General features: G+C 41.8%; 1 protein-coding gene and 1 long non-coding RNA gene across 6 annotated transcripts in view; one reads left to right on the top strand and one right to left on the bottom strand.

Annotated features, from left to right (window-relative positions):
* The window catches only part of Ntm (neurotrimin), a 981,237-nt gene that overhangs the window by 522,262 nt on the left and 439,874 nt on the right, over window positions 1–19,101 (top strand). The gene's annotated exons all lie outside the window — the stretch shown is intronic.
* Window positions 1–19,101, bottom strand: part of LOC110345427 (uncharacterized) — a 39,817-nt gene that overhangs the window by 18,394 nt on the left and 2,322 nt on the right. The window contains exons 2-3 of the long non-coding RNA XR_015452397.1: window positions 18,440–18,590; window positions 1,550–1,674 (exon numbers count right to left, since the gene is read on the bottom strand). This is a non-coding gene — a long non-coding RNA (uncharacterized LOC110345427). The remainder of the gene's footprint in view (window positions 1–1,549; window positions 1,675–18,439; window positions 18,591–19,101) is intronic.

Here is a 19,101-nt window from a genome sequence, read left to right as displayed (position 1 = left end):
TGCATGGTGTTTACAGTAGAGGAGACAAGGAAATCCATAAGCATTTTCTTTTTCTGTAAAGCAGGGCTGCACCATTCAGTTTCTATTAACAATTTTCAATTGTTTTTATTAGTGCTAGATTGATTTTCTGTTCATTTATTTTTTATATAAAAAAGCAGAATTAGCTACAGAACTTTTGGCCCTGGCCGGCTAAACAAAAACAGCAGCATCACCACGCAACTGCTTGTCAGACAGCTCAGAAGGAGCGGTGGACAGACGGGACCAGACCAGCACATTGCTGATGGTATCGCCCCAGACTCAGGCTAAATGAGATGTTTATATCCAAAATGAGGCCAGGTTCAGGATTCCACAGCACTTGTATGTGTCTCTAACCAGACCACTTTTGGCCATGGAATGACACATCACATGGATTTGTCAGAATAATTCTTTCACTCAACCTTCCCTTCTGGCCTCACTGAAGGCAAGCATTTGACTAAACTCAGGGTGCAAATAAATTCCAGCTCTGCTGTGGCTCAACCCTGTGAAACCTACCTAACAGTAAGTTCTCTAGGCCTCCATTTCCTCATCTGCAAAATGGGAAGGATGACCTAAAGGGCACCATGAGTCTTTTAACTTTTAAAGCAAGTTGATCCAAAAAAAAAAAAAAAAGGGCCATATAACAATGAGCTTATATTCTCATAGGGCAGGTACTCTACATTCACAACTAATGAAACACAAGACAGTGTGCTCCCGGTGCAATAAGAGATATAAAATACTGTATCACAGGGAGTGAGAGGAGAGAGACCTGTCCTTGTTTGGAAGACCAGAGGGGGCTGTGGAGGAGAAGGGATCAGCCGAGGTGTGTGAGAGGAAAGATAGGCAGGAATGGGAGGCAGACAGGCTGCGTAAAGGACTGGCTGTATCATAAGCAGGGGAAGGCCTTTGGGAAGATGCTGTCTAGGAGGTCGGGGAATCTCACAGGCAGTGACTTGCATTCCCAAGAAAGAGGCCTTTTCAAGAATGCAGAGAGTGTTTCATGTGGCCACATGCAGCCCAGTGATCAAGGAGTCCAGCACAGCCTGAACATACACTGTCCCAGGGACAGGCCTCAGGCTTCCTGATGGGCCGCGCTGGGGCTGCCAATGGCCACACAGGAGCCACCCCACAGGTGGGACGTGTTTTCCTGCGACCAGAGCCCGGTGGTGTCTATAAATCCTGCTGATTGCTCTGAGAACAACAAATACTGCTTTTTCAGACGTTCAGAGTGACATTCTGTGAGATGAATGGCAGCTCCATTACACTGCTCAGACATTTTGGACTTTCTTCCTTTCTCTTCTCTGTCACATTGTTTCACTGGGCCTACTTCTCGACAGTGGTTCTGATTCTCATTCCATCTGCTGCTGAACTGGAGTCTTCCTTTTGCCCTTCATAAATTATTCCTATTATCTGTCTATGTACTCATCCTCTCAAATGAGCCACAGCAGAGGGAGTATCCCTCACAGAGAGAGAGGAGATTCTTGCATTTATTAAACTGTCACTAAGTGAAAATGAAGCATAGATTTGAACTTACAAGATTCGATTTGAGACCAAGATCTTCTACATTCCACGGTGGTAACTTTGTCAGCTTTCTTTTCAAACATGAGCCTTGGTTTACTCATTTGTCAAATGAGGACATGGTTTTGCTGGACAGAGTAGCTAGAAGAGATTAAATTACATAAAGAAATATAATTTATTGTGCAGATCCAACATTTTGATATCAATTATGGCTGTTACAACTCTTCAAAGAGAGACAATCTCTCATTTTCAAGTTTATCAAGCATCCTACAAGCAAATTAATGTGTGAATTAATATTTTGTGTGCATATTGCATAGTTACTCTGAAGCAGTGTGTCATTTCCTTCATCATCAAGCAGGACTGAGTGTTTTCTAACTTAAGTGGCTATGTGCAGGGTTTCACCCATTTTCCACAGTGATTTTTCCCCTGGAGGTTTGATTACCTAGGACTTCTCCTGGGCATTTGGCTGCACAGCTGCTAGGAAAGGCTATCCAGGACCCCCTCCCACGAACGGATCTGCAGTAGGGGAAATGTAAGGGTCCTGCCTCCTCCAACCTCAGCCTGTTCTCCCAAGAAGCAGATGACATCATGGACAGGAGGAGTAGACAGAGTATATCCCTTGCCCTGCTCTGTCAGCAGTGCCCAGGCCAGGCAAGCACCCTAGATACTGAAAGCATGTTTTGCCTGACAAGAAGCCACCCTGCTACTTAATGTTTCACTTCAGGTGATCCACAGCAGGTGCAGGGCAGCATGTCAGTTTGGAGACAGGAAGCTCCTCTTGCTGCCTGCTGCTCTTCCCTTGCCATGTCCTTCTGTCCCCCTTAGCAGAGTTTAGTGTCATGCACAGAGCTCAGACGTCACTTTGGACCACTGAGCTCTTGCTGGAGGTTTCATCTTGTCAGGAAGGACATGAGGAGGCAAAAAAGGTCAGGAACATCAGAGTAAGTACATTCGACCCCAGTGGAGGACAGGATGATCTGGATTATTTGTGGGGATTCATATTAGACCAGAGGCTTATGTAGCAATTGTTTGGGGGGCTCAGTTATTCAGGTGAAGGCCTTTTGAAAAATCCCATCTTTGCTGGATGAAAATATATTTGAAAGTGAGAATGTAGGAGGAAAAGAAGGGGAGCCAGAAGCCCACTCATGCAAATAGCAGGATATAAATGACTCAGTTTCCTTCTTCACAAAGATGATGGTTTGGAGTTGCTTTGCTGGCAGGTTAGCTAATGAGTGGGTGTTGTGTTAATTAACGTTGCAAAGAATTGTGAAAGTGAAAAACTTTAGATGTTCCCTGATGTCGTATGACTTGAGTATGCCAGTATTTTTATGAGAGAAGGAGTAATAGAAAACTGGCAGCAGAAGGCACGTGGACACTGAGCAACTACAGTGAGAGGTAGAAAAAGAAAGAAATTTCAAAATATCCTAACATGTTAACACACGTTTCTTTTTCCCAAAGAAATAGTATTGTCATATTTTGGTTGACTTGGGCTATAAATAATCAAGGCCCTTCCTGACAGGAAATTAAACAATAAGGATATCAAAGAAGCTCACTGGTAGGTACTCAACAGCTCAGCAATGGCCCTCTGGCTGAGGATCCAGACTTGCTCTCCTACAGGCTAGAGACTGGATCTTCACCTCATGAGTGGAAGGCACTTACCTTTCCCCACCTCTCCCACCATCACCTTATCATGATCAGAGAGAGAAAAGATGGGGCCTAGGAGAGGGCACACTCTTATTTTGATATGGTTCTTCTACTGTGTAACACACCCATTAACAGCCGCAAAAGAGACAGGAAAGTAAAATGCCTGGCGATTCTAGCCTCTGTTGTGGAAAGCATGCTGTGCCAGTAGGAAAGAAAGGAGAAGAGAAAAAAGGCTTTATATAGATGTCACTATCAATGGGCTTCTAGATAAAGATCTGATGTTTGTTGGGAAACAGTCACCATGAGAGCATTTGGGGCAATTGTGTAGCTTCTCTCTAATTGCCAGGGATATGCTTGCCTAATTAGTCGAGGCAGGCCAGTTACTCTGCCGTCTTTACCTCTTTGTGTGTTCAGGGTTGGTTTATAAGGCTTTGAGTTTATTATGCCTTCTTCACCTATAGATCATCCTAAGCAATCTCCACGAGGGTATGCATATGGAACCTACACTGGGGACTGGAGTCCTCAGCTTTAGCCCTTCTATGCAAGAGAGTATGAGAATGAAGCCTTGGGGTCCTCAGCAGTGTTGCACTCCCTTGAGGCCTACTGGCTCTGCAAACCTGGATATAGTAAAATCTTTACATGGTGGCCATGAACATACTGATGTGTCAAGCCTCTGCTTGGGGGCCAAGAGAAACAGAGGCATTCTACTGAAAAGCCAGGCAGGGGGCCTAATGGGAAATTGGTCAGAGGTTCAGTGACATTGCCTAACCCACAGACTTCCATTTGCCCGCACCCTTCTCTTCCAAATGAGGTACCAGTTGTGTTTGTCTAGTAATCACCTGGCCATCCATCCCCTTCCCACCTCCAAATTGCAAATCAGCAGCAGCAGCAGAGGATCCCTCCCTACCAAACCAGAGCAGCACATGGAAGCTGTTCATTCTCCTCCCTCTGTTCTGTTGCATTTTTCATCATTAAAGGGAAAATGTCATTTTGGTGACAGATATTAGTATGATTGGTGTCAGGAATGAATCTTCCTTTCTCTGTCAGCCTTGCTTCACACATTCCTAAGACAATGTTCTGTTAAAAGGCCACTTCCATTTCCAAATCAACCAGCGTGTTGGAAGGGCAGGCTTCAGCTGTGATGGATGGCAGGGAACTGTGCTGGTCCTCTGCCAAGGAGCACAGCTGGAACTTGACCCCTCCAGCACCAGAGAAGCTGAGAAAGTTTCTGGGAAATGCATGTTTGATTTCTGGCTGAATTGTGCTGGGGACAGAGTCTTAAAAGGAGAAAACCTGCAACTCTATTTGGTGATAAGGTTTTAAGGAGTAGAAAATGTCCCATCATCAATAGCATATAAATTCATGTTAATTCAAACTGTTAAAGCTGATCTAGAAATGAAGTTTTTCTGTTTCTTCCCAGCAAAAAGGTAGGCCAGACTTTTTACATCTTTTCTAGCTGCAGATCTGGGCCTTGCAAGCTGGGGGTAATAATACATTCCACCTCTACAGCATGCCTCATCTGATGTTCTGTATAAAATAACCTTTTAGAGCTCATTTAGAGCTCAATTTTCTCATGCATGAAATAAAGATAATGGTACTTTGAGTTTCGCAACTACTGAGAGGCTGATTCAATTCAGTGGGTATTTGTTGAACTCATATCCTGGGTCACACATGTTGCTTAGCTTTGGAAAGGTATTAAAACAACTAGGAAGGGCACCCTCCTTCAGCATATATCCTATAGTAGGCAGGATCAAACAGTCAACTACAGTAGAAATAAATGTACAATATATGCATTAGAAATGTACCCGTGTCTGTTAATGGGAGAGGTAAGCATGAGGAACATTGGTAAAAATAATATTTCCCAGAGGAAATGGGATTTTGAAAGCTGTGAATGGATTGAAGAAGGTCATCATTGCAGACTGAAAAGTCTGAGCAAATGGTTTGTGGTTCAGATGCAATATTCCTGGAAGGGCGACCAGTCTAGGTTGACTGGGTCACAGTTGTTAGTGAGGGTGGAAGTGGTCATGGCAGAGACTGATGCTATTCAGTCAGTATGAAAACTCTACTTTGGTATGTCCTATTACTTATATCAGCTATGATTTCTAAACTAAAAGTCATTTAAACCATTTTATAAATCTCCATTTATACACAAAAATTCGGTTCTTAGATAAAATAAGCTCTTTATATACAAACTTAAGAAATGCACTATGCAATGCCCTTACTGGATTAAAAAAGAAATGAATAGAAAATGATTGATGATAAGTGTAAAATCTTTGAGTACAATCACACCGTAGGATGTAATGAAGTGTAGCTAGATCTATATATAGAATTGCCATGAATGTGAGAGCTAAACTACAGTAAAGACTGGCACAGGGATGCAGAATTGGTGACTTAAACATGATGAGAAACACCCCTATGGGTTATGTGATTTTCCTAACTAGTGACACTTCTTGGTAAAGATCAGAACAAATCAAATACATCTTCCCTTGTCTTGGAAGGTACTTGCATCCCTGGAGAATAAATGCTAAAATCTTCCAAGACTGTTTGTGTTTATTTCTCAAGTAGAATATATTTTAAGTCTCAGATTTAAAAAAGAGAAAGATTTCACTCTCTTAAATGTCTGGCAGACTTTTTATATCCAAGAGTGAATAGATCTATTGATGAGCATCCAGCCTCCCTAACTCCCAAGCACTGGATGATGGATGGGAGCACTACCTCCCCAGTTATGGTAGAAACTGGTCTCCATCCAAATTTCTATCACTTCTCCATCTCCACAGACCATCTCTATCCTGGTTAAGATACTGGTTTAGGCAGAGGAAGGGTTGGAGACAGAGAGATGAGTAAAGATTTATTAAAGTAATAGAGAGACTAAAAGAGAAGGCAAGCAAGCCTTGGTGGTAGCAGAGAAATCTGGAGAAGAGGGATAAATGTACAAGACACCCATACACTAGTGAGATAATGGATATAAATGTCCTTGGTAAAGTTTACAGCACTATGCAAATATTATTGCAGTTGGAGTTAAATGTCATCACACTCACTTTACAGAAAGGAAATCCAAAGCCCAGGAAAGGTGCAGTGACTTTTGCAAAGACACAGAACAGGTCAGGAATTGCATTAGATACCCAATGGCTCAAACCTACATTTCCGCTATGATTACTAATGCAAAGGAGCCTCCACCCAACCTGGAAAATTACAAGCAGAGAGCCTGAGCAGAGCAAATACCAAGAAGGAAATAGTTTCTGGAAATAGTCAAATTCTAAGTACTCTATTCATTATCTCTTATTTTATGGAATACCTGGAAAGCTTCAGGGTTCCAAACACCAAGATCCTATAGTCCATCTACTTTTGTATTTGATCATGCCTCTACATATTCACTGGTAACATTTAAAACAAAGGAAAGAGATAATTACAAGAGGAGAGTTTTTAAAAGATACTAAAGGTTAACAGGATTCTTGGCATTTGTGTCGTGTCAATTTCCATGTAATTATGCTTAATTCCCAGAATTCAGAGTCAGTTATGCCTGTTAATGCTTAAAGATAATATCCTTGGAAAATAATTTATAAGATCATTTCTCAAATTTTTTAGATCCAAACCAAGCACCCTGGCTAATAGTCTGATTAGTATTAATGTTATTCGTGGATGGAAAGTGCTAGGAGGTCGAAGTTGGATGTTGGGATTAAAGTGGATTCGTTATGAGAGTGTAGTGAGCTATCTCTCCCCAGAGCAAAATGCCTGTCCTGGAAATATGTATATAACCTGATTTATAAATCTCCCCTATTTTGGTTTGATAAATAATAAGAACATAGGGCTGGCAACACAGTTCCTTTGAATTCTACTGCCTGTTGGAAGGGAGTGAGGTCTGATTGTGGGGAGGTAGAACTGACCTAAGAGAAAGACGCTGAGATGCAGATGTAAGTCCTAGGGTGTCTTTATAATCTTATTCACTCATTTCTCCTCCTCATGTTTATTTGAGACATATTTGTTGGGACAAAGTGATTATGAATAAAACACCGCTCCTTTTTTCTTCTCTTCTCTTGTAACTGCACTTTCCTCTTGCAATATTGATCCTTCTTGTGATTCATTGAGTAGCTGTATGATGATCTCTAAAGCTCATCTGTTCCCACAGTATAGCCATGTGTTATAACTGTTATATCACAGCACCTAGATTAGTATCCAATTGGCAAATCATTGTGGAAAGGGTGCTCTGATCTCAGCTAAGCAAGCAGAAACAATCTTTTCAACTAACTTTGGTCTTGATTTGAAGGGAGATTTTTCTAAAACTCCACCTTGTCTGGTCTTGGGTTTGCCATTTCATTGCATCTCTGGGGCTCTGTGTATGTCATTCAGCTGTGTCTTCAGGAAGTGGAAGTGAATAATACAGTCTCCCAAATGAAGTTACACTTAAACACTTTCTTGCAAAGCAAATCTTAAGGAGGATAAAGCTAGGAACTCAAGCCTGTGCATTATCTACAGTTTTAGACAATTGCTGTCCTAATCCTCTGTCACTAGAGTGAAAAAATGAAGAATTCTATGGAAAGTCAATTGCTTCCCATCTTGCCTCTGGGAAAGCAGACAGCACAAGGAAGTGAGGAAGAGCAGAAGGAGCAGAAGCCCGACAGTGTGAAGATGTGCTGTAGTCCAGTTGCTCTGGCTGTTAGGAGCCAAGCCTCTGGAAGGAGGAAGTCAAGTGAGGTGAGAGACAAAGTCAGTCAGGCAGTAGCATCCAGGGAAGAGTGAGTGCAAGGTAGAGCAGAGATCCTTGGCCACAGGTAAGAGTGGAAGTCAGGAGGTCACAGGGAGCAGAGTCAAAGGTGGGAAGGGCAGGAGTGCAAGACACTCCACCTAATCCTGCCAGGGCGGAATTTCCTTCTGTTTGGGATTTATTTTCCTACACATCCTGCACACACATTTTCTTGCAGTATTTAAAAAATTCTCTTAGCAGGTATACACAAATTAGCTAGAACAGGTTGTGATACAGGGCACACAAGAGAAAAGATGAGCATATTTCAAGTATCTCTATCCATGGTGATGATTGAATCACTGGGTAGATAGGGGCATGGCATTAGAAAGGTCACACCAGGTCACATTAATTCAGATGTCCTACTTACTGGTTTTGGACAGCAGCAATTTTACATGGGAGTCATATTTAAAAGGGTAGCAATATACATCAGACACCCCTGACCTAATAAACCAGTGTGGGTCTGCCATCTATTAATTTATCTAAACCCTCCTTTGTCTTATTTAGATATTATTTGTGCCTGCATAACCTTTTATACAGAGACAATTGTTTTTATCCTTTTAAAGTCTCTTGAATCCTTAGGGTTTTAAAAAAATGTTTCAAGCTAGATGACCATTAATTGCATGCTCTCCCCATCCTTATGCTTCCTTAATTGAATGTCTTCATCTTTTTTAATGTTTCATGATTTGGGAGACCTGACTGCAAAGCACTTCAATATCTGAAATTTTTCCAGCTGTGCTCTTCCCTTAAATCCAACAAATACTTATCAAGACCTACTCTGTGCTAGGCTTTGTGTTAGACTTCAGGAATATAACAGAGGAAAAAGACAGAAATGAAACTCTTACAAGTATTACACTTATCATGAAGGGTACTGGTGCAATGGATGTCCACAGTAGCGGGAATGGAATAATTTGCTTTATGAGAAAGAGCTATAAAGGATGAGTTGTATGTAGCCAGAAAACCATGGGGACAGATTCCAAGATGGACAGCAGCATACCCAAAGGCCCAAAGTTGGGAAAGACAAAGCTTTGAAACATTAAAATAGTAATCAAAAAAAAATAGTAATCAAAATAAGAACTGATATGGCTGGCTTAGAGAAGTGCCCGGAGACACAGCTGAAAGTACATAGAGGTCACATCCTGAGGGCTCAGAAACCAAGTCAAAGATCTGAGGCTTTATTCAGTTGCCATGCGGAGCCACAGATGATTTAATCAGGAGAGTAAGATGGTCAGGTTTTAGGAAACCATTTCAATTAAAACAGACCTAGGAAGAGCTGATGGAGCCCATCCATGTAAGAGAGAATGTAAGTAGTCCAGATAAGAAAATAAGGAAGACCTGGGTCAAATGGGAGTTCCAGTCCTAGTTCTTTGAGGTATCTCCATACTGATTTCCACAGTGCTTGCACCAGTCTACACTCCCACCAGCAGTGGAGCAGGGTTCCTCTTTCCCCACAGCCCCACCAGCATTTGTTATTGGTTGATTTCATGACAGCAGCCATTCTTTCTGGGGTGAGGTGGAATCTCAGCTTTGGTTTCATTTGCATCTCTTGGATGACCAGTGACGCTGAACATTTTTTCATATGTTTATTTTCCATTTCTACTTCTTGTGAGAAACGTCTGTTCATTTCTGATGCCCGTTTTTGGATTGGGTCTTTAAATTTGGGACTTCCCCAAAGAATTAAAAGAATCATACCACAGTGATGTACATGCACCCATGTTCATAGCAGCACAGTTTGTAATAGCTAAAACTTGGAAACAGCCCAAATGCCCATCAACTGGAGACTGGATAAAGAAAATGTGTTTTTTTTAATAAAATGGAGTACTACTCAGCCATAAAGAATGAGAAATTAGAGACATTTATTGCTAAATGGATGCACATTGAGGCGATACTCTTAAGTGAAATAAATAGAACACACGTGTAAATACCGAATAGTTTCTCTTGAGTGAGAAACTGAAAGTGTAAATAAGGACTAAAAGTATAATAGATAATGTGAAATAGGAAGAAAAGGGACAAAGGGGAAGGGGAAGTGGGAGGGGTAGGGGAAAGGAAAGAAGGGAATGGAATTAATATGAGAAAATGTAAAAAAGGAAACAAAGTCTTTGTAAATAAGGAGGGATGGTGGGGTTGAAGGGAGGGCAGGGGAAAGGGGAAAGAATAAGAACCAAGAGAGTATGAAAAGTTGCATATCTCCAATGATGAATGTCTTTATATTGTACACCTAAAATGTACCAATAAAAGGATGTACAAAAAAAAAAAAAGAAAAGAAGGAGACAGTGGCTGAGGCCAGGTAGAGCAGTAGAACTTGAGAAATGTGGATGGATGTAAAATAATGATGGGGGAAGGCTGGGTAGTGAGGGGCAGTGGTGAGGGAGGGAGGAAAGATTAAAAGTGAGTCTTTACTCCTGACTTCAGGAACTGAATGTGTGAAGTTCTTCTATGATTTGTGAGCTCTACTGATAACTACTGCAAGCAATATTTGAAAAATCCATACATAGCCATTTTGAATAAAAATACTATTCCTTTCTTTGTTTTTATTTTTTCAAATATAATTAATATTTTTCACTAAAATGTTTGGCACAACACTCCATTTTTGGCAAAAATATTCTAATATCTGCAGAAAATAATCTATGGTCTCATACTCTAAAGTAAATGATCAGAATGAGCCTGGGAACTACTGGCAATGATTGATTGCAAGGTTATTTCCTGGGTAGGAAAGGAACAATCACTAACTACCATTTGTGAAGTTGATACCATAGCCCTGGTACTTCACTGGGCACTTTACATATATTATCTCCTTGAACCTGCACAGCAAATATAAAGGTAAATGGTATTATTTTTTAATAGAGGAGAAATTTGAGGCATTGGATGGTAAGAAATTTTCCAAAGTCAAGCTGTAATTTGTAGAACTAATTTTTACAGTCAAGGCCATTAACTCCAACATCCATGCTCAATCCATCCCATATCACTGTCCTCTAGCCCAGCTCCCAGAGTCCAGTATTAGCACCCCTTAGGTTATTTTTCATCAACACATTATTTTGTATTTGTCTACTTTTTTGTGTATTCACATATGTAACTGTGTAGCTCTTCTTTGTCACATGGAGATTTAATTTCTTAAGAGAAATTAATGTTTTCTGCAAACTTTGCAAAGTTCCGCATGAATTTCCTTTGACAGATCATTGGTAAAAATACTAAATTTGATTTTGTCCTAGCAACTCTCCTTGGGGAATCAAGGATTAATACTTCTCCATATAGAAACATGTCAATCTATCCTCAATCTGTGTCTTAGCTTTAAGCTAATTCTCTGGCAGTGGGGGGGAAAGAAAGATCTTCTTCTCATCATGCACTTTTTTTAAAGGCAACTTGATACTGACACCTTGTCAAAACTGTTGTGAAAAGTCAAGGTAAATTAATTTCATATGTTGTGCCTTATTCAAGTGATGGCACATTCCCAGGCTTTTCCCCATGTCCCCTCTCGGGTTCAAAACTTCCTGAGCACCCTGTGGTGGGAAGTCAGTCCACTTTCCAAGCCACTCACAGATTGCTCTGACCTCATTTCCTGCAGCTGTTTTGGCAAATGAAAGCAGGGTGCCATGCACAGGGTTTAGTGGAGAAAGGAGTCTTGCCTTCCCAGGAGGGAAAGCTCTGTTGGCTCCAAGGGTAGGGGAGGCCGGGCTGTGCTGCACAAGTGGCACCTTCCTTGGTTGCTGTGAAGGCCCTGAACTGCAAATGGTGTCTAAAGATGCACAGAGGTGGTGAAGAGTGGTAGAGAAGCAAACAGAAATGCATTTCCTTATTTCTTGAATTTCCAAGCATTGATAAAATACAAAATAAAGATTCTTTGAACACAGAGAGTTTTGTTATTAAGTGAAGACGCTGTACAGCTCTTGCAGTCTCTTTAGTCTAACTTGACAGCCACTGAAGTAAAGAAGAAAAAAAGAAGTGGATGGTTTGTATATGAGCTTATTTGGAATGCGAAAAAAAAAAAAACTTGACTTCTGTACAAATTCCAGCCTTTCACACCAAGCAGGGGAGAACATGCTTAGTCCTCTTAAACACATGTGGGTGTCTTGCTCTCTGTTTGCCTCTTCATGCACCCCCATCTCTTCCTATCTGTTCCCACCTGTCCCCTACCCTCCTTGGCCCTGTACAGCCCACAGTGAACCTCCTTAAGCCTGACTCAGTGAGCTAAAACTTCAGAAACTTTACAATGGATTCATTTAGTCCCATCCAGTTCCCACTCCTTGAGGAATGTCCAGATATTGTTCAGCCTTGATAGACCAGTTTGAAGCTAACCCAGCTTGAACACTAGCCCATCTGATTAGGTGTTTGTCTGAAATCCACACGCCTCACAAGTCCACTGATCAGATGAAACCAGTATGTGTGTTGTGCAAGTGTAAATGTGTTACAATCATAGCAAAATATCAGCACAGATGTTCAGCCAGGATCCCACTTATAATAAAAAATATTGATTGATTTCATGGATAGCAAAGATCAGTTCTACCCAATTACACCCTGGCTGCCCCTTCTAAAGCAGTGTGACTCAGGGACTATTTCATAGCTCTTAGTCTTTTATATACAACTACCATTGTAAAATGTTCTCTATGACACATAAAATTACATGTGTTTGTGTGCGTGTGTGTGTGTGTGTGTTGTACAGAACTTGCTATGAAGCCTACACAGCTTATTGAAGAAACTTGGGAGAGAAATGAAACAAAACACAGGCAAATGAGCCTGAACCCTGAAGTTCAAAAGAAACGTTTAATAAACAAGAGGTCTGTGTGGGGGTACAAAGAGAGACAGACAGAGACAGAGACAGAGAGAGAGAGAGAGAGACAGAGAGCCCTTTATAAGAGGGAGAGAGAGAGGAAGAGAGAGGGAAAAAGAGAGGGAGAGAGAACGGCAACAAGAATAGCAAAAATATATAAACAGAGAGGGAGGAGGGAGAGAATTGTATACAGGAAACAGAATATTTACTTTCTGAAGAAATAATAATAAAAAAAGGCCCAGAAGTCACAGGACATACTTAAGCACATTCCTAGTTCAGTTAGTTTCTACTGGCTTTTCCAACCATGGTATTCTAATATTGTAGTCTAGTCTTAGAAAGATGGTTTAAATATTCTCTTTAAGGCTGGATGCCTAGCATAGACTATGATCTAGACAGTCATGTCCCAGCTAGGCTTTAGGGGAAGATTCCCAAATGGGCAATTAATCTAGATTTAATAGGACAGTTACTGTAAGTTTAAATAAATGCCAGTTAAATATTAACAGCCTATTTATTGAAGATTAACATTGCTGGTTGTATTGTGGGATTTTCTTTTCCTTAAAGAAACCCTTCATGAGAAGACTTTTTAATCGTCTTGACTCTTCCATTGGCTTGCGTTATATCCAGGGCAGCTCATTAATTACTCTGTAAGACAGTTTTCTGAATTCTGAAGTGGGCACCTTGGTGAATGGGGAGAGTGGAAGGGCGGGAGGATGCAGCTGTTTCTGTGCATGAGGAGCTGATAAGTGAATCTGAAGGGTAAACTGCTTTTTGAAGAGGGTTGAGAAGCATTGTAATCATAGATTGTTGGGAGTTGGAAGGGTCCTTGGAGTCATTTAATCTAAACTCCTTGTCTGGAAGGCAGGGTCAGAGACCTGGGAAATTCCACAGAGCCAGCGAGAGTCCAGCTTGGGGCTGGAATTGCAATCTTGATCCCTAACCTCCCTTGTGAACTGTCATCTTACTCTAGAAACATTCTTCTAATTTTTCAAAAGTACATGCGCCCCTTTAGAGGGACTTAGCCACTAGATCTTCACAATTACTCACAGACCCTGCAGGTGATACTGGTTCTTTTGACAAACGAAGGAGCTAAAGTTTGCAAAAAGCAGTCATTTATCAAAAGTGATAGACAGATGAGCTGCATTGAAACTAGAACCCAGGTCTTCCAGCATTCAAAATGATATTTACACAAAAGTCCCATCTAGTGAGAAACAGAATTGAACCTATATATGACTGAGCAAATTTTCATTGCCTTAAATTTTACCTTTTCTGCTGCTACTTGGAGTTGGGAAACAAGGGATAGATAAAACCTCCAAAAAGTGCGGAAAGAAGGTTAAAAGAGAGACACGAGAGAGAGAGGTGACTGTTTAGGGAGGAGAAGGGGTGTAGGCACAGAGGTAAGCCAAGTTCCTCTGACAGTAAACTCCAGATTTATCACTGGAGAAGTTGCCATTCTTCGGGATCTTCTGATCTGAGAAGTCTCTTCTGCCCCCAGGTGAGCTCCATCTTGAACTCCTTAGATGTGTGTGTGTGTGTGTGTGTGTGTGTGTGTGTGTGTGTGTGTGCAGTTGTCTACAAGTTACCTTTCCATGGAGGCTACAAGAACAGCCCTGGGACACTATGCTGGCATGTAGACATTAGAAGGGAGGATCAGGTACAGGGCACTCTTACCAAAGTTGTGAGCTAGGACTAAGATGAAGCATGTCAGATCTTGCAGTCTACAGAAGCTTCAGATGCAACTCCAGGAGAGGAAGAAGGGCTTAGAGGCTCACGGCTGGAGGTGAATGTGTGGTTCACTTTGTGATGTATTGAAGTGTTTTATTTTCTCTTTGCTTTATTTATTTATTTTTGCCATCTTTCTGGTGGATATGGGAACAGGACAGATCAAGGTTCCCAGCTGCTGCAGAAAGATGTCAATTCACTTTACCAGCTGCAGATTGTTCTCATAGCCATCTGCTCTCTGTGAGACCACAGTGGATTGAGAATGGGACAGGGGGCTAGGGGTGGGGGTCTTGGTTCTTCTGGCCATGAGTACTAGAAAGGCCGAGAGACTTCCTCTTCCAGCCATATCTCAGCATGTGTTTTTTTTCCTGTCCCTGGAATTAAAAGCTTCTTGTGAATGTGTGACTGCTGGGAGAGCTCCCAGGCCCGTCCTCTGCTTTTCAGGCTGCTCCTGTGTCCTCTGAATGAACCTCCTCACTGAGGTCACCTGGGAATGAGGGAATCAAGCCCAAAGGCAGCTCTGTCTGGTTCCAGCCTGAGAAGCACGGGAGCCCGCAGGTGCTGGGAGAAACCTTTCCACCAATCCTCTCATTTCACCCTCAAGCCAGCCTGTGCCACACCTACTAGGCATGGTGCTATGTTACCAACTGTCTTTAAATTCCCAAGGTCCCATACAAGTGCTAGAGGGGTTGAAGGCTTAACTTCTGCTCTGCGTGGCACAAAGCTCTCAGTTGTTCTTAGTGGGTAATTGCTGAATAGATGAATGAATGGGTGGACAGTATTGAGGGTGACACAGAGCACCGTGTGTGTACGCACTCTTACTCAGATTAACACAATGTGATAGACGGCAGCTTCTGATCCTGCTCCAGCTCCTTCTGGCTTTGGGTCTTGTACAATCTATGCTATCTGCCCGAGACAGTAGTTCTACCCACACCACCTGCCCTGCATCTCTGTCCATTACCAACCCTAGGCTTAGCACCTTCTCCTTAGAAAAATGTTTCCCGATCTTCCAGATCCAGAGAACCTTCTGTCATTTGCTTTTTCTTTTTTTTTTTTACTGCATCCTCAATGTGCCTATCACAAGTGTATCCATTATTTTTATGAAAGTCTGTGCTCACTGTTTAGGCTCTGCACTAGACAGCATGCTGCAAGGGCAAGGCTCATTTGACTCTGGTTTTCCTCTCTCTCACTGGTTCAGCAGGCCCTGACTATGTGCTAAACACGTCTGTTGAGTAGGTGAATTTCATCCTTGCATTTTGACATCCTTGAAAGCATATTTGCCCTTCCTAATGACCCTGTATTTATTTTGTTCTACTGGGGTTCAATCTCAGCCTTTGCACTGAGCTACATCCCCAGCCCTCTTTTTTTATTTCGAGACAATGTACTGCTAAGTAGCTATGATGCCAAGGCTGGCCTTGATTTTGTGATCCTTAGACTTTGGCCTTCTAGAGTGCTGGCATCACCACCACACATGCACCACCAAACATGATCCTAATGCCCCTATAAGTAAAGCTAGAAAATCCAGGTCAATGCTTGGAAATGTGGACCTGAGTTGTGGGGTAGACTTCCCACAGGTAGGCAGAGTCCAGCTTATTCTTCTCAGCAATGAGGTTCTGGGAGAGCAGGTCAGAGTTCATTATAACATCTGCATTTGTGCATCTTAGTACAAATCAAACCACTGACAAACTGGAAGCACTAGAATACAAGCAGTTTGTGGGTGTGGCCTTCATCTTATCCCTGCAGTCCGCAACACAGTACCTGTATGTAAGAGTCCAGAGTGGGCTGGCTGATTTATGGCATAAGTTGAAATAATTGAATAATTGGACTCCTAGAGGTGTAGTGAGCAATAACCGTGCCATTTCCTCTGTGGTTCTCTCTCTGGCCCACAGACGAAGCAGTAAACAGGTGTTTTATTATTCAGCTCTTGGGCAGGACCCTTACCTGACAGATCAGTGGAAAGAGCACTGCAATGGGAGTGAGGAGTCCTGAGTCACCATCCTGCTTTGCCTGTCACTGATGTCCTTTATCCCATCCTGGGATCAGTCCTTCTCTTAGGAAAGAGTGGGTTACACGCAGTGTCTTCTAAGGTCCTTCTGAATATACGGCTTTGTGGTTCTGAGTCCAGGGTCTTACTGTGACCTAAACGCTATGTAAGGAAAGATTCTGCCCCAAAGACACCTGACTTTTGAGATGTGTCCTTCTGGTCCCTGATTTTGCTTTCTTGGCACTTTGATTTTGACTCCTTCATCTTGCTTCTTATTACTTTTCTGTCTACCTCTGGTTGTTCGTCCCTCCATCTCTCTGCCTTATGTATCTCTTATAAAGTTTATGGGTTTCAAAGTCCATAGTAGGAAGCTATACCTCTGCCTTTTCTTCACACCCTCCTTCTCAGTTCTCTCTATGCCTGACCTCTTTTCTCTCCCTGGAGCCCTCTCCCCCATTCAAGTTGCCCTTTTGCTCCTCCTGCTGAAATCATAACATGTTAGACTGAGGCCCAGATGAGGAGCGATTTTATTTTGATCCTATATTCATAAAAGAGCAAAAAATAGAATGTATTTTTCCAGAGCCCAGCCCTTCCCTACACCCCTGGAGGCACCTCTTTATCTAGATTTACACTGCTCTTTCTGATTAAATCTTCCAATATCTATTTGATGTCACACCACTCTCTTAACTGCCCTGCATTCCTCATTTTCTTGCCTGTGCTTCTATTTGAAATGTCTACCAGGAGAGGGGGGCCTTTCGCCTTTGTAGAAAAGGAAAAAGAATACTGGCATTTTTTAAAGCTACTGCTTTTCTTTTCGTTTCTTGCATGGTGAAATACTCATGGTTATCTAGCTTACTCCAGCTTGCTGTAGGTAATATAGAGTAAAATAAATACAACCCCAGCTGATTTCCCTTTCACAGGGAATACTGCCCTGCACCAACTCTGCTCCAACTCTGATGCCAGAGCTGCCAGAAGTCTCAGCCTATTCCTCCTGTCTCCTTCCCTGCTTGTCAGTGCCCTAAAGTCTCCAAGCTTCTTTATCTTCCCCTTTTTTGCAATCCCAAGATTATTAAAGGTACTATGATTGTTTCCTTTTGCTCAGGGATGTGTGTGTGTGTGTGTGTGTGTGTGTGCATGCACACATGCATGTGTGTCTGTGAGTTTGAAAGGCATTGTCCTATAGATATTTTTATAACCTGAAGCAATTACACCTGTCAGCACAGAGACAAGCTGTGACAAGTTGATTTATGTGTACAGTATACGTGTATGCAAGAAGGAAGGGAGGAAGGAGAAGGAGATGGGGGAAGAAGGTGGAGGTGGTGCTCGTTACAAATCTGCTTTCCAGGAGGCAAAGATGAAGTTGTTTCTATAAAGAACACAAATAATGAAATTGCTCTGACTGTCATCCCTTTTTCATTAACTCAGATATGCTGGGAAAAATAAAATAAATCCAGCCATTTTTATGAAGCAAGAGATGGGATATAAGATAAGCCACTAAATGTTGGTTATATTTAGGGATTAGGGGATGGGAAGGCAATTGACATACGATTTTGATCTTCATCTTTTCAAACCACTTCAATAGTAGGATAGAATAAAATAGATTCTGTCTTATTAATTGTGTGGGCATCTCTAACCTTTCATCACTTTCTTAACTTCATTTGTGAACCCAGTTCCAATCCCTGGGCCCACGAAACAGTATGAGGTTGTGAGTGGCTTTTCTTTGTCTATCCTGAGAGTTACCTTAGCTCTGCTGGGATTCTGCAGCTCAGCATTCTTCCTCACAGCCAGAGACAAAGATGGTTTGACTGTCTTAGACCAGCCACATGCAGACCAATGTGAAATGCTCATCTTGAAGAGCCTGAAAGGATCATTTTCTAGCTAGCCACAATAACAAAGCAGTGGCAGGAAAAATGTATTAATAAAGCATCTTCCATCTTAAATGAATTTCTAAGTATTTTCCTGTAGAGTTAATCATGTATGTAGGCCCCTTGGGAAGGCCTGCTGTTGTCATTATCCACATTCCTAGATGCAAAAATGAATGCTCATTTGTACCTACCTGGGAACTAGATGCAAGAGACAGAATCAGAATTTATCATGAAAGGAATCATCCTGGCCATTTTCAGCCCTGAAGGGAAATGACTCCAAAGTCTCCTTCTGAATGAGTCCTCCCTCTTCTGAATGGCTAGCATGTTTTCACTTGATGATGTCTAAGAAGGGGTTTGGAAAGATAGAGGAGAAAAGATGGTTGGAATGGATGGATGGATTATGAATGATGCATAGACTTTTAGAGAAGAACCCCAAATTCTTCAGAGTGAAAAATCAGTAAAGATAACCTCATGTCTGCTTTCACACAACAGTTCGACTTGGTGAAATCATTCAATTTCCAATTTCCACAAATATCCATTGGAAAACACAAATAAAATTGACTGGTGCTAGAATAGGTTAATTCTCCTTTCCTTTCAAAAGTATAAATGAAATTTGTTGTTTTCCAGAGATATGTTTTTTCTTTTTGATAGTAAAGTCACTCATTGAGGTCATCAGTTCACAATTGGTATTTTTGGTGCTCCAGTGGCCAAAGGTAGCAGATTGATTTCCCTGAAAATTTAGTATCAGTAAAAGACCAGAGGAGATAGGAATAAATTGGCCTAATTAAATACATAGTATTCTGAGGTCTTCAGTGTAAAGTTGCTCAGCTTTTCATGGTTAACTAGAAATAGA

This window comes from Heterocephalus glaber, unplaced genomic scaffold, assembly GCF_053883595.1.
Source record: "Heterocephalus glaber isolate CG9 unplaced genomic scaffold, H.glaber_assembly_v1.0 deba00001446, whole genome shotgun sequence".
NCBI classification, from domain to species: Eukaryota; Metazoa; Chordata; class Mammalia; order Rodentia; family Bathyergidae; genus Heterocephalus; species Heterocephalus glaber.
The sequence above is the reverse complement of the archived record's forward strand: the minus strand, read 5'-3'. Positions and strand labels throughout refer to the sequence as shown.